The 15,762-nt window shown below is 44.8% G+C and overlaps 1 pseudogene; it reads right to left on the bottom strand.

Annotated features, from left to right (window-relative positions):
• The window catches only part of LOC119399419 (fatty acid synthase-like), a 131,459-nt pseudogene that overhangs the window by 58,544 nt on the left and 57,153 nt on the right, over positions 1 to 15,762 (bottom strand).

Here is a 15,762-nt window from a genome sequence, read left to right as displayed (position 1 = left end):
GGTGTCATGGGATAAATCCGTAAGTTTCTTGGTTTTTCCAATAAAGTGCTTTCTTTCGCGAACAGCAAGGAATATGACCTAACTATTGGCGGAGATTTGAAAATTGATATCCTGAAAGACACGAGGCTTGCTTTCTGTTACTACATATACTGCAATGAAATCGCTCGCGCAATGATATTGTTGCTCCAACGCGTGCTGCAACTACAGCGGCATCTCTACTTGAGAAGTTCATCACAAACTTAGTTGCTGAACATTTAACTTCAAGTGTTATGACATCTAATCTCAGGGAATATTTGGTCGTCATAGTAAGGCTCGAAATCGAAGTGACGCATGGAAACCGAAGTGAGAGAAAACAAACATATCGCGACATATAACTGCATAGACATGAGTGCATGGGGTAAACACTGATGTTTAATGATTGAAGTGTAGGATGCGGACACTGCCAACGATAAGTTCTTAAAAATATTTGAGCAATGTTGTTAGGTGCCTTTTTCAGTCAAAACCTATGATGGCTGTTTAAACACCAGCAAATCATGGGTCACTCGAGGATTAGTAAAACTTTTCAGGCCTTCCCCAGTACGCGAGACAATGAAACGTTGCTAGAATTCAAATATTTTAGAACAATCTTGAAAAATACCGTATCTAAATGAAAGAAAGAATATCTCCGAAGAATTGGCGTCACTGACTGCCTACGGAGAAGTGAGGTAGCGTGAAAAAAAAAAAGACCTATTGAATATAAAGCCAATAATAATACAGCAAACAGTCGACTGTATGCTAATCCATAAGGTTTTGCTAAGAGGCCAGATACTTTTGAACTGTGTAAGCAATCTTCTTTTAAAGACAGAAAGCACTGATAGGTCCATGATTACTACTGTAGGTGTCCATTGATTACCACAGTGCTTGTTTTTTCAACCTATTTTAGTTTCTTTGGGGACAACTATTGAACAGTCGTATTTGTGACGCCAACAGCTTAGTAATAAAGACAAATACGTACTCGATTTGATCCATCCCACGATTACGCACATATTCAAGAAAGTTATTTCAAGAGATATTTTTCTAACGGATATGCACGTAGCTAGGTAAACAGCAATACGTAAAGGTGATCACAAAAGCCCCTATCCAAACCACGAGCACGTGTCGGTTCGGCCACTCCTTTTAAAAGCCTTGAGGAAGTTATTGATGCCCACATTGAAATATTTACTAAATAATTTATAGTTTCAACTGTTTGCATTCTGAAGAAACCGCTAATGAGAAGGCGCACTCCTGGTTGAGACGTACACTATATTTTAAGCGAAACACGTGTTCTTTTTCATTAGCCGTTAGTCGCGCTTTCTGTTTTCCTTTTATGCTTTTAATAAAGCTGGGTATATGTCCCAATGTGAATTTTCTGTATTCCTGTACGGTGGTCACATTATTTTGCGAGTAAATAAACCTGTTCAATTCGACACACTCATACTAGCACTATGTGCACTGTGGGACAAATTAGCGAGTGCAGAAAAAACACATTTATACGTCACTTTTGCTTTATTTTTAGGGTAAACTTGAGTGCAGTACCCCGTTTTCACCACTATTGGGTGGCTTGGGCTCTGTCAAGATGCAATTAGGCAGCTTCCTTTCCTGCCATCTTGTTAAAAAACTCTAATGGTTTTTGTTCATAGTGAAATTAAATGTTCCTTGATTGATTGATTGATTAAAAATAATTTATCTGCCCTGGCTGCGATGCGCGTGATCCGTAGTGCTTGCTGTCACTCTGAGCGCTCAGTGTGTTACAGCCACAATATCCAAAAATTTGAATTCGAAGAAAACGTCGTAATAGGTCAACTATTTGAACTGCCACTTGGTAGTCAAAAGAGACCATGAATTGGTTAGACTATCAAATAATTTGCCGTGGGCTTTCCTTTTTTTCATTTTCTTTCTATGTACCCTTCATATAAAGGCACAACTGCGTCCTCGGCCGCGGGATATTTCTGCAGAAGAGTGAAGTACTCGGATAAGAGGAGGAAACCGCCGCTCACCGCGTGATGTATCCAAGTTCACTTTTCCGCTGGCAAGCATGATGTCGCGGAAGTTGAGGGACCCGTAGTATACGTCCACGTAGAGGTTCTCTTTGCCGACTACATCACAAGGTGAGAGATAGCCCAGTGGAGACTCGTACCACTCTAGACTCGACAGGTCGCCGCGGGTCTGGACGTGGAGGTAAGCGGACTGCGTTGTCGTCTTCGCCTCTCCGCCTGCCAAACGTCAAATGTATACGCGTGGTTAAGACGGTTGGTTTATCAGAATGGCATTCAGCTAAATATTTTGAACAAAATACGATACGAGTGCAAAATATGTGGTGACTGGAAGCGACGCGAGCTTTTTTTTTTCTAGTGCTTTGCGGACCGTGGTGATTCAGCGCAAGCTGCGCTAATTGCCGTAGCGGAATTCCACCGTAAACTGAAATACAACTAGGTTCCTTGCAAAAGGTGCAAAAATTAAGTTCGATTTGTTTGTTGGCTATTGATGAAATCGAAAACTATCGCCAATGATTCCTATTTTCTTAACATTTGTTCGGTTTATGCTGGAGGCTAGTAACCGAATAGTCTGGCCCTGACCGCTGCATTGCAGAGCTGTGTTGTAACCGGCCGGTGGGCGGCACCGCTCTCTGTGCACTTGCCACTGCACTGCCGTCATTACCGCAGTGCCATGTTCAAACGTCCTCAAAAGTGTCTTTGTGGTACACCTTTTTGGCTATGAAAACAAATGCAGGTGTCCACCTTTTTGTAGTACAACTACCTAATTCTTCCTCGTCCGTAATTCAAACCCGCGACCAACGCCTTCCCAGGGCGGTCGTGTACCAGTTAGTGACTTATTGGTTAGACTTATTTTCCTCTTTCATAACCTTTCCCTCCCATTGTGGTATTCCACAAAGCCATGTAAAGCGCTCGAGTGCTTCGAGTGACGGATTGATTCGCCCTTGCGCTGCCAAGTGCTAGCCTCATGGTCAGTCCAGTTCCTAGAGCGACTATTCGGATAGACGTTGGTCACGGCTGCAAATCGTGGACCCGGACGAATTTTTCGTCCAAGGGCAGCTTTTATACGAAAAATACGCGTGGGTTTCCTTGCAACTGTAGGCTGCAAACGCGTGAACGCCAAGTTTTCATTTACGACCTCTGTACCACCTTGTGAGTTTCAGCTAAGCTGATTCGCCAATATTATTCCCTTTGAGTGTGCGAGTAATTAGATCATCACTCTGCATATTCATCGAAACTGTCCAAACCAAAGCGTTGCTGAATACTACCTGTCGCGAACGACGTGCATGGTGTCACTCAAGCCGACGTGAGTGTCGCCTTTCTTTACACACTCCAAAAATAACACCCTATATGCAGAATATTGTTGAACTTTAAGCAATAGGAACTTTACCGCTGATTTATTGCAATAAAAGTGCAACTTAAATATTTATTTGTACCGATGATACGCGGTCGTGTGTTTTAAGTAAAATCACTGCTACTATTTTTGTTCACTGATCAAGACAGCCTATATATGCGCTGTCATTTATTGCATTTTATTCTTTGACATTTAATTCCAATTTTCGCTCATAGGCGAGCTTTGCCAAACATTGGCTGGAAGGACGCGTAGGACCCCATAGTTCTGGTGCGGGAAATTTTGGATTCGCTTCCGACATCTGGAAACCACAAACGATCCTTGGTGTGCCACCGGAGGGCTTTGGCATCTTTGTCAACTCTCACCGGGGCGTATCAAGTGCACACCGGGGTCGTCTGGGTGTTACGATCACTGGACGAAACGGCGCACGACGGCGCCTAGGTGCACAGGGGTATGATTTTCAAAGGTGCCATAAAATAAGCATGGTTCGAGATAGCACCGAGGGTCGGCGACCGCAAGCAAGCGGCTTCCGATGGTATCAGGCGCGCTCTTGGAGCTCCTGCCACGAATTTGCGCGTTGCTATCATGATAAATATCCAAGTAATTCATTGTTGCATATAATCCTTCCCCTACAGACGAAAAGCAGAGGTTCTCGGAGGTCGTACTCTTGGATCTCGGAGCCCACACTAGTAATGGAAGCGTCAGTTACAAACACGATTCGCAAGAGAAATAATCAGAAAAAGAAACAAATTCGGGCAACTCACTCCAATGCAGCGAGCGGTGCCTGTAGGATCCCCACTGTCCGTCGCGGTAGACGTTCATAACCAGGTCTTTTTCTATGATGTCCTTATAGGCTGGCATGGCAGGGCTGAAGTCCGCTACGCTGTTCAAAGCTTCCGTGCTGGCGTCAAATACGCAGCTGCGTGAAACACAATTGAGGAGTTCAGTGCACTTGAGGTATCGTTAACCTTCGTGTCTCTTCACTTAGGACCGTGTAACGGGCGCTTCGTTTCTTGGCTTTGCATAAAGGAAGAAAAAGGTGCACCCTAGGGCAAAACAATAGTTGTAAGTAAAGTTCAAATTTATTTTTACGGTCCTATTTTATCGCCAGTTCCCATCACTATCAATCAAACGGGAAGTCCTAAGTTGTGAACAAGGACACATGTGTGTGATGCACCGCTGATAACATGTCAATAAATGCAGTTGTCACCGATGACTCACGGTGCATCATATAAATGAAAAAAAAACTGATGTTACATAAGGGCGAAGGAATAGGTGATTACTTGTAGGTGTGTCACTGGAGCTTGGTTGTATAATGAACGCTTGCTGGCATGAGCATGGCAGCACGTCACAAGTTAGGTGGATCAATCACACCCGTGTCTTTGAAGTTAGCAAATGTTTACCTTAACCAGATTACAAAACAATTCGCATCAATAATGAAACGTAACGGCTCCCAATTTCTTAAATAATACATGTCATCTATACGCGCTATTTCTGCATGGCGCGCGTACTGGTAATTTCGAGCGCATAGAGGGGTTGGTGGCCAAATTCGCATTGCCATTAAATTTGACCTGTGCAATAGGCTGGCCATAGAACCTGGCGAGGACTCGTGAAGGACGGCATGCTTGCACGGGCTGAACCCCTCAACTCACTCAGTGCCCGTAAAAATGTTCTCCAGCAGGATACACGAGCTCTTATTCCACCGTCTGTCTGCTGTCTTCCCTTTCACCGTTCATCTTACTAGGGCGCAGGAAGTCGTGCTTAGGAGGCTGCGGGCAGGGGTGGCCCTTAAACAGGCTGTTATCTCAACGTGGAATTGGTCGCATTTACCAGTGACTGCTACGTGTCCGTACCGCTCTATTCCAATTCAAGCACATGCATACCATCTTATGTCGACATGCCAAGGATTACAGTCGGAAAGTTCCCGTCCCCTCGTGCAAGCCGCCCTTCGCTACAGTGACACAACCAGTTATGACCGCTCGATACATGACAACAGATTCTACAAGGTAGTGCTTCACGTTACACACAACACCGGGTAACGGCGCACATTTATTACACATATACACGCAAAATATTATGCCTTATGGGCAAGTCTATGTTGCAAAAAAAGAGCCATGCTTGAGAACCTATAGCGCGCAATTTCAAAGACACAACAAAAGAAAGAAATATCGCTGATAATTTCGCATGTAGTGGTGTGCGTTGTGTGTACTTTTCCGTGTTATGACGTCTGGCACTGTAGTTCCAAGTGACGACGAACCGGAAGGAGAGTCTTCGAAACCAATTTTTCAGAGTTACGGAAGTTATTTCCGAACGCCGTCCGTGCTCACGAGTAGTCTGAAAACGTCCGGAACCCCTATACTGGAGTGGAAATTATCTGTTGGCGCACCCAGTTTTCCTTACAAATGTGCGCCCAGCCGGTCAGCCTCACACTGTATATTGCGTTATACATATTGTCTGTCCGGGTGTTCTTTGGATGGTGCTTTTTTTTTCTTCACGAAATAAACGTTTTCAAGAAATGATGAACACAGCTTCACAGGCAACGGCTTCCTGTCTGCGGCGTTGTGCTCGAGAGTGCTCGCATCGAATTAGTTTGTATATGGTTTCTGACTGTATTGGTGCCGACTAAGCAGCGGTGAACCCACAATTCCTGGCGCCACCCGAAACTAACTGACCAAATGGCGATCACTGTCTGTAAGGAGGCCTCAAAGGTGCCAAACATTTAGGTAAAATATGCGATAGGAGCGTGCATTTTCTCGGGCAGTAATATATAACTAGTATGCGCTATTACAGCCATAGACCACGGACATTTACAAACAATGGCAATCGTTTATAATCCTACAGAAAGAGTAAAATGCATGTTTATAAGTAGCGTAACTGTGATACGAATGCCTAGGGCAATAAGAATTTACAAAAACGTAAATCTGAAGCAGTCTCTGCTCGATCCTAGATCTTCGAGATCGTAAGTAAACGCTTATGGAAGCTCTTTTAGCCTACTGAAGCGTTTCATACGTAACTCCAATAATTTGATACGCTTTCGATAGAATAAATATAGGTTCTACATAAGTTAACACTAATTGGTCACTTATTTCATTACCAATCCTATGGAAAGGCATGGAATTATTGGAATGGCAAATTGATCCGTGTGAGAGGGGCATTTTCATATTTCTTACAACATTCGATCAATGCACTCACGTCCTTTTCATATCTCATTCGCATCATTCTTTGTCACTGTGCCATACCGGATAGGTTCTAACCTTATAAAAATGACGAACATGTAATAATCAGCTGTAATTAACATTGTGCAGTATTTTCTAGGTAGTACAGCCAAAGTGCGAAGTCAGCACATCACTTATTAAGCAGCCTGTTGCGTGTAAGTGCTCAGATATAAGACATCATAGCACTCCTGCTACACGATGAGCGATTGTGCACAGGAGTGATATCCGCGAATTTCGTGTGCTAGTCGGTGCCAGGAGAAAAAAAAATTAGCTGCTCCTTTAGGTATCGGTATTTTCATATTTTCTAAACGGAATTGTTAAAGCGAATCGTGAATTATTACACTATTTCCTAGCGACAGATAGCTTCATACGTGCCGTGCTGAACCTTTTCTTCAAGGGAGTTTTATTATTTTATTTTGTACGTAAGCGAGCTACATTAAAAAAAAAAACATCATCGTCTATTTTGCAAGATGCACTGGTGGGTTGAAAATACCAGAATAATAAATGCCTATGCACATCAATTATTGGTCACAGTACTTCTAAAGTTCTTCAACATTAGCGAAACTGCAACAAACAATCCTTCATGTATCGCTACAGATTTTCTGGTACCCTAAGGTATTTAAAGACTACTCCTTTGATCATCCTTCTTCCATTTGTACTATTTGTAGAGACATATTTCAAACCTGAAAAAATTAACACGCGGACATTTTAAAATCACAGTAAATGCACAGAATAAGATGTTACGTGTACATACCGAATGTGCTGACCAATGTTCTCCCTCCGAAGGCAGTTGGTTAAACCCAGAATGCCACTCTGGCCGGCATCTTTAGCGAGTAGCCAAATATTTTCTCCTTCGGGCTTGGTGTCATATTCAACGGCTTTTTCCTTGAGTGATTCAAGCCAACTGTACTTCCCATTTTGCACGCTTACGACTGCCTGCCTTGTGAGGTCCACGGTAAACGTAGCTTTTCTGAACAGCAGCAGCGTCGATAGGTTATTCGATTTCAGGGCAACCAACTTAAATCCGTGGTCTTTGAAAGCTGCAGACGTCGTCTCCACAGAGTAAACTTGAAATAGGACCCCGCTTACTCTTGACAGGAGGGCCTCAGCTGGAGTCAGCTTTGTGCGATGGGAAAGAAGAACGAATCCGTGTTCCTTGCACTTCGAAGATACCGTTTCAGCCAAATTAGCCAAATCACCAAAACCATTCAGGATGCCGCAGAATAATATCACCAGGTCAGCCTCAGGCGCTTTTTCTGTTGACGCTGCGGAATGGTGCCGTGAAACTGCTGCCGTGCCTTCGGGCACTTGTGCTGTCTCGACGGTGCCATTTTTAATCTTTACTAGAGTGTACTCAATCTTCAGGCGAACGTCGTACATAGACAGCAGAGTAGATACCCGTGGACCCATGGCGGTGACACTCCTTTTGTCTGCGAGCTCTACCATACGGAGCTTAACGGAGCCTGTGTTTTCGACCACTACATCGAGGACATCTCTAAGAGGGGCCTCCTCTAGGAGACCGGTGTTCAGGATGTCCTCATCGAGAGCATTTGTGGATGACAGCAGTGCTGATTTCACTGTGGAAGCTAATGTTGCAGTGCCATTCGCTTGTTTCGGAGTGGTAACGAGTAGCTGGAGCAGACTTTGGATTGGTTGCAAGCTTCTCGACATACCGGTTGAAGCAGTTCTTCCGGTAATTCGACAGAATTGCGTAATGTCATCATGGAAATGGCTTTGCTTTTCTTTGGTCAGATCCAGCACGCGTCGGCTAATGCAGTCGCATACATCAGCATACTCTCGCAGGAGGCTCTCGCGTTCGCGACTGGCGGCTTCATTATCGAAATAGGGGACAAAGCGGTACTCCTCTACGATTGGCGTCTGCAGCATCGGGCGCCGTTGCACGGTGTTCACTTTGACGCCTTGTACTTCGACGCCACCAGCGTGCCGCAAGTTGAAGTCGGAACTATACACGAGGTCCACACCTGCATAGGACAGTAAGAAAACGTCGTTGAAGAAAGGTCTCCATTACTCCATTTAATTGCTCGCGATTTATATCTGAAAGCAATACATATAATGTGAGACTCCGTACCGTATACCTTTTTGAGCCGTAGTTTCAGGGTATCTTGTGTTTACAAGTTTTTTAGCTGACTCATTTTACCAAACTTCTGGGCTGGACTAGTAAATGGGTGTCACCTATTCTGATGAATCATTTCAACATGAATGATGCTTCTAAGTATGGGTCCCGGTGTTCTGTAACGCTCACCAACACAGGTACTCCTTAGCTTTACCACCAATCCGATGAAACCTTAAGCACTTGTTGATTCAGATACCTGCCATACGAGTGGCCAGATGTTACGATGTGATCCTATAAAGAAGCGAGAGGTTGGGAAGTGCACATATTTAAACAAGTGTTCTGTTATGCCGCGCAATAGCGTCGTGAAATAATTAGCTTGAGTATTACTACTTCCTGGAGCAAATCGTTTACACAGCCTTTTGCAAAACCGAGCCCCTACTGGGTACCGTAGCCCAGTGTCATGCCTACATATTGGCTCAGTGCCGCAATGAATACGGAGTGCACAACGAGTCTTCAACGCTAAAATTGCACTGCTTGTCCGCAATTCATAGACATACAAAATGAGAAAAACGAGATGAAGTTTATCACTACAATGAAAGGAAAAGAACTCATTCCGACAAGAAACAGTGTGCTTCACTCCATCAGCATTCCAACATGCGACACAAAAATCTCAACTAGAGGTTCCTACTACCGTGCCACCACATATATATTTTTTTCTTTATTACAAGAAAGCGAAAACGTTCTACTTCCACTAACCACTGAAAAGTTTATAATTAGGCCACTTTCAAACACAAATGAAACGCATGAAACCAGTCAAGACAGCAGCTAGAGCGTCCACATGTCCATCTTTTTCGAATATTTTTTCCTTGAAAGTGTTTTTCGTTCTTCGCAGTAGTTCGGCATTCCTACCTATCATGCTTGCTATCGAGAAATCGTGAAGGCAATAAGATGAAATATTTCAATGAAGTCCTGCCCTTTGTCAGGTAAAAGTACATGATGTCGATACATTTATTTTTACTATATTTTTACGTGCTGTTTGCAGAACACCCCGAAGAATACTGCATCACAACGTTCAACAAAAGAATAAATAATTCTTCTGCTTATATCAGAGTTTGCATCTTGTGCCTCTGAAAATAAAAAGAATCTGGCAATAATCTACAATGCCTTCGCAGCATGGGTACACGTGTGATTATTACTGAAGGTTTTTGTTCCCGTAGGGAGACATTTTGTTAAGGCGATCTAATTCATCACAGAGCTGACAATTTGGGAACGCAGTTCAGTATAGCTGCATTGGAAAGCAAACACTCATAACAATCCGGACCACAATCCTTGCAGCTTGATATACCTAAATAAGTTGTTGAAAACTTGGTTTCCAGATATGATACAGCATGGGCATTTCTTTAAACTGATATGACCGACAAATTTTCAGCAACAGAAAACACAACGCGTGGCAAATGGAATGAGTTACAGCGTTGAAGCACGTCTCGCAGAAACGGATCCGTGGCATCGTGAATATGTAAATAAGGGTTGTCTAGTTGCCGTGTCAACAAATGTGCGAGGCCCGCATGACCATTTACAGCGGCAGAGAAAAGTTACCTCACCTGATTGGTTCCCAGCCAGAGCGGCAGACGAAGCATGGAGATTCCAATGAAAGAAATGAATATTTTTCCTCACACCGTGAAGCACACGAAATACATCAATTACATTGGTCTGGTGGCGGCATACAAGTCCTCCATGCATTTTATTTTTGGGGTGAAAGTGCACTATCTACTCTCGGCGGCGGGGGGGGGGGGGGCATGGGTGTGCCTTTCTAGCTACTAAACTTTCCGACGCCATTACTTGCCAAGGTGTTCCGTTCTACAGAGCGGCTGCGTCAACCTACTGAAATTGAGCTCTATCGAAATCTCCAACTACTTGAGCGCTTGGCTAAAAACAAATGCAAACTGCTGAACACTGATCATTGGCATCGCCCTGATCATACCGACTACGCCCACTGCAGGTCAGATTCGTCTCGCATGTTCTTCGAAATATTGATGTCGAGTGCTTGCTGTGGCCACGTTATGCCCGCAATTTTGTTAGCTTCATGTGCCCACCTAACACCCTCACTCCACCTGATGCCCCTCCATTTTGTTGGAATCTGTTAGTTTTTATGACGAGCGGTCATCTTGGTATACTCTCTACATAGCCCTGCTTATGCCCATTTCCTCTTCATTTTGTCTAAGATTTTCTTAACATGCCTTTGTTCTCTGGCCCACTCTGCTATACCCTTGCCCTAAAGGTTGACGGCTTGTGGAGTCGTCTTCAATTTATGTGGAACCATGTTGATTACCCTCCATGTTTCTGTCCCGCAACCTTGTAACGCTAAGATGCCATTGTTATTAATTTGTTCTTGAGAAATACTGGGTAACTGCCATTAATGATCTGGGAGTACCTACCAAACGTGTTTTACCTCATTTTTATTCATCTAGTTGCTTTACTCTCATAGTACAAATACTCGGTCACAACGTGGAAAATGTTTTACATGCTCTACCATTTCCTCACTACCTATCGCAACCCGCTCTTCTATTCCAAAACGGTCGACTCTTACTTGAGTGTTCTGTATAATAATTTCAAACTCACCATTCTGCTTTGCCTGTCCTATTCGGTTGTGATACTCTGCACTTTGTCCCCTGAGTTACTCCGCAACGCAGTCACCAGCAAATTGCTGGTTACTACCGTAATCGCTATAAACTTTTCTCCCTAACTGTTCCAAATCTAGGGCTTTGAAGACGCCCTCTAGACACGCGATCAGTGACATTGGAGACGCCGTAGCTTCCCTACATACACCCTTCTTTTTTGGAATATAATTGCTTTCTTTTTCGTGGACCACAGCGGCTGTGCGCCCGCTTTAGTTTTCCTTCTGCATTTTTACGCACGGTTCGTCTACACACTGATTCCGCAATACAATCCTGCACCGCCTTCCTGGTTGTGCCGCCTAATGTACAGATCTCCGTACAACTACTCGATTACTTTAAGAACCTAATCTATATCGGTGGTGACACTGCCTTCCAAGTCTCAATGCATGCACATGTTTTAGGCAGCGCCCAGTTTCTTCACTATTGCTTTTAGGCTACCTCTTTTCTTTAGAGTATGTTCAATTCTCCACATGTTTTACCTTCTTATGTCGGCTACCTTACGCCTCTTCATTAATATTGAAAGCTCTGCACGTTCTGTTCTATCTGTTGGCTTACAGGCTTTCATTATTTCACGGCTCTTAATGAGGCCTTTCATGTCCTAAGACAGCTTGCCAGTGTTCTTTATAACGACCGTATATCCCACTGCTATTACGGACTCTGTCATGATACACATAAGGTTATTATTGGTTGCACGAAAGTCTGCTTTTTCGTTAGAGCCGAATATCAGTTCTGCAGCAAGATACAAAATTTCTCTACATTCCATCGTAGCGCTAACACATTGATGAGCTTTTGCTGTACCAGTTTCGTACGATCCTTCCTAAGTATAGGCTAATTCGAGACCTTTCTAAATTATGGACAATACTTCTCCCCTTACGAAGCACCACATAGTACACGATGCCATGGTGAAAGTAAAGTATTTCGTCCATTTATTTTTCGTCTCGTCATTGGAGTTGCTCGATGTGTATTTACGGTCGTCCTGCTTTCAGTAGATGGTATTCACGATCCGTAAATTATCGCGTTTTGCGATCTTTACCAATAACACCTCTGTGATATTCGTAATACCAATGTCATAGTGACCCACTGCATGGTCACTGTATCAGGTAGATAAGCCGATGTGGTGCTTGCCTGCAAGTGGCCTCTACGGCGCATGCTCGCCACTTGTGTGCCCTTTCTTGTACCGGGTATAAAACATGTTCGAATAAAGGCTGGGGGGGGGGGCTTTTTCCGTATGCTGAAAACCGGTTGCTGTTGTTACTCAGTAGATACCGCACACGATACATGGTGTCAGAACGTGAAGCCACGACCACAGTGCTTGTGCGCGGTAACGCAGAAGCATGGACCTTGTGAAGCCACCGGAGCCGCTGCACTTCACCAGAGATATCAGTAAGCAGTGGAACCTTTTGAAACAAAAGTTCAAACTTTTCTTGACTGCCTCTGAGCCAGATAAAAAGCCTAGACATGATGCCACGAAGATTGCCTTATTGCTAACTCTGGCAGGCGACGACACCCTAGAAGTTTACAACAATTTCACCTTCCTGGACGACGAGAGCCAAGAAAGTTACGCAACTGTCATCGCCATGTTTGACGCTTACTGTGCAGCACGCCTGCATGAAGTGCACGAGCGCTACATGTTACGGAAACTCATCGAAGCTCAAGGCGAGCCAGTCGAACAGTTTGTCAGAGATCTCAGAAAGATGTCTCGGTCCTGCAACTTCGGCACTATGGCAGAATTGGTAATTCGTGACCAAAAGTATTTGGAACAAATGATGACAATGTCAGACAAAAGCTGCTGCAAGAAAATAAGCTAACCTTGGCTAAAGCGCAAGAAGTCTGCAAGGCTGCGGAAATGTCTGCTGCGCAAAACAAGATTTGGTCACGAGAACTGAGACAGATTGATGCTGTCAAACGACGGGAGCAGCAGCAGTGCGATGAACAGCCAGCAACATTCAAGTGTCGCAGGTGTGGATGCAGACACGGTCGGCGAAGCTGCCCTGCATTTGGCCAAACATGCAGGAAATGTCAGGGGCAGAATCATTTCGCTGCCCGGTGCAAGGGGAGCAGGCAAGTCCATGAAGTAAGGAGCACCGATGATAGCGATTCGGAATTGGCCATCTTGGACGTCGGTGTCAACAGCGTTGGAAGCGCGTGTGACCGTGACTGGGTGGTCAAGGCGCAAGTTGCGGGCAGGACAGTAGATTTCAAGGTTGACACAGGATCACAAGCCAACCTCGTGCCATTCTCTGCCTACAAGAAGCTGCAGCCAAGGATACCATTGACTTGAAGTAACTGTATCCTACGATTTTACAACGGAGGAGTCATCAAGCATCTTGGCTTCATGACTACCGCGGTGACCGTCGGAAGCAAAAAGGCAAAGATTGATTTCTTCGTCGTGCAGAAGGACCGCCAGGCCATACTGGGACAGCGAGCGAGCGAATTGCTTGAACTGTTCTCGCGCACCGTTAATGATGTTGCAATAAGAAGCAGCGAGGAAGTCGTCCAGCAGTATCGAAGCTTTTTTTCTGGGACTGGATGTATCAAACGCCCATACCGCATGGTTCTTCGAGAAGACGCTGTCCCAATCGTCCAGACAGCCCGCCATGTGCCCCTTGCCTTACGGGAGCCTCTGCGCGAAGAACTTGAGCGCATGGTCAAAGCCGGCATTATAGCCAAGCAAGACCAGCCGACGGACTGGGGAAGTCCTCTGGTTATTATCAGAAAAAAAAGGACGGTAAACTAAGGCTATGCATGGATCCGAGCACTGTCTGAAGCGCGAGCATTACGAGATGCCGCATCGAGAAGATATCGAATCTGAATTAGCTGGAGCACGTTTTTTTACGTGCCTTGACGCCAACTTGGGGTTTCACCAGACACCCCTGCATGATGAAACGTCTAGAATCTGTACGTTCGCGACTCCCTTCGGTCGTTACCGTTTCTTGAAGCTACCCTTCGGCACAGCCTCCTCCCTAGAAGTGTTTCAAATGTCTATCAGCGAAATATTCGAGACGCTGCCAGGTGTGCGAGTATACGTCGATGACGTCATCCTGTGGGGTATCACGAGACAAGAGAAGAGCGAGAGGTAACGGGCGGTAATGGAAGAAGCACAGAAAGCGGGCCAAACGTTTAATGAAGACAAATGCATCATTGGCGAGAGCAAGATTTTTTTTCTTGTTGACGTTGTTGCAGCAGACGGCAGACGCCCAAATCTACCTTAGGCAGCTCTCTGCTAAGTATGCCACCACCGAAGGATAAGCAAGCAGTGCAGCGCATGCTCGGTGTCGTAAACTATTGGGCGATGTTCCTACCATCAGTCACAGACCGAACGAAACTGCTTCGCGACTTGATAAAAAAAGTTGTATCTTTGAGTGGACGGAAAACCATGCTTAAAATAGACAATGATTTTGACAGTTTCAGCAAACGTCCGGTGCTGGCGATTTTTGATCCTAAAAGGATTACGAAAATAACGTCAGATGCTTCGCAAAGTGGACTAGGCTCTGCTCTCTGGCAACGTTATGATGATTCGTGGAAGCCAATTGCGTATGCCTCACGCGTCTTAACAGAAGCGTAACGAAAATACTACCAGATAGAAAAAAGAAGCTATGGCTGTTGTGTTCGAGTGCGAGAAGTTTCACCATTTTGTGTACGGACGTAACATTATCCTCCAAACCGACCACCGACCCTTAATAGCAATCTCTGAGAAGCCGATCGGAGAAATGCCGCCCAGATTGCAGCAATTTTTTCTTCGCTTACTTAAATACCACTATAAGCTGCACTTTGTTCCAGGAAAATGCTTGGTGGTCGCCGACATGCTGTCTCGAGCTCCCGTGGGAAACACAAAAGAAAACACCGATGATGACGTAGAAGTTCACGCGGTAAGTGGTCTTTCATCACTTATCAGCGAAGCAACATTGAAGCGCTTGACACAAGAAACTAGCAAGGACGACTTCTTGAGTCAAGTCAATCATTGCTTGGAAAGCCACAGGCCAGTCTGTGGAACACTAAAACCATTCGAAAGTGAATTGGTTGTCGTGAGTGGTGTGTTGTTGCAAAACAGAGATACCATACAGGGATGCAAAACAGAGATACCATCAAGCACGCGCGCCGAGTTACTTCGAAGAATTCACAAAGGCCACTTAGGGGTAAATAAATGGAAATCTCGAGCGCGTAAGTTACTGTTCTGGCCCGGTCTGAATGCGGACATTGAAGCACTCATGAGAAGATGCCCAGTTTGTCAGAAGTATGCATACCAGCAGCAAAATGAACCGCTCATTAACCGCCCAATGCCAGAACATGCATGGTACCAAGTAGGTGTCGATATTTTCAGTGGGCCGGAAAATCGTACCTGTGCGTTTTTGATGCGTTATCCAACTTTCCAGAGGTCGAGCTTCTACAGGTACAAAAGCGGCCACAGTTGTGACAAAGCTCAGCTAAGTCTTTG

This window comes from Rhipicephalus sanguineus, chromosome 7, assembly GCF_013339695.2.
Source record: "Rhipicephalus sanguineus isolate Rsan-2018 chromosome 7, BIME_Rsan_1.4, whole genome shotgun sequence".
Lineage (NCBI taxonomy): Eukaryota > Metazoa > Arthropoda > Arachnida > Ixodida > Ixodidae > Rhipicephalus > Rhipicephalus sanguineus.
Note: the sequence above shows the minus strand (reverse complement) of the source record. Positions and strands in the feature narration are given on the sequence as shown.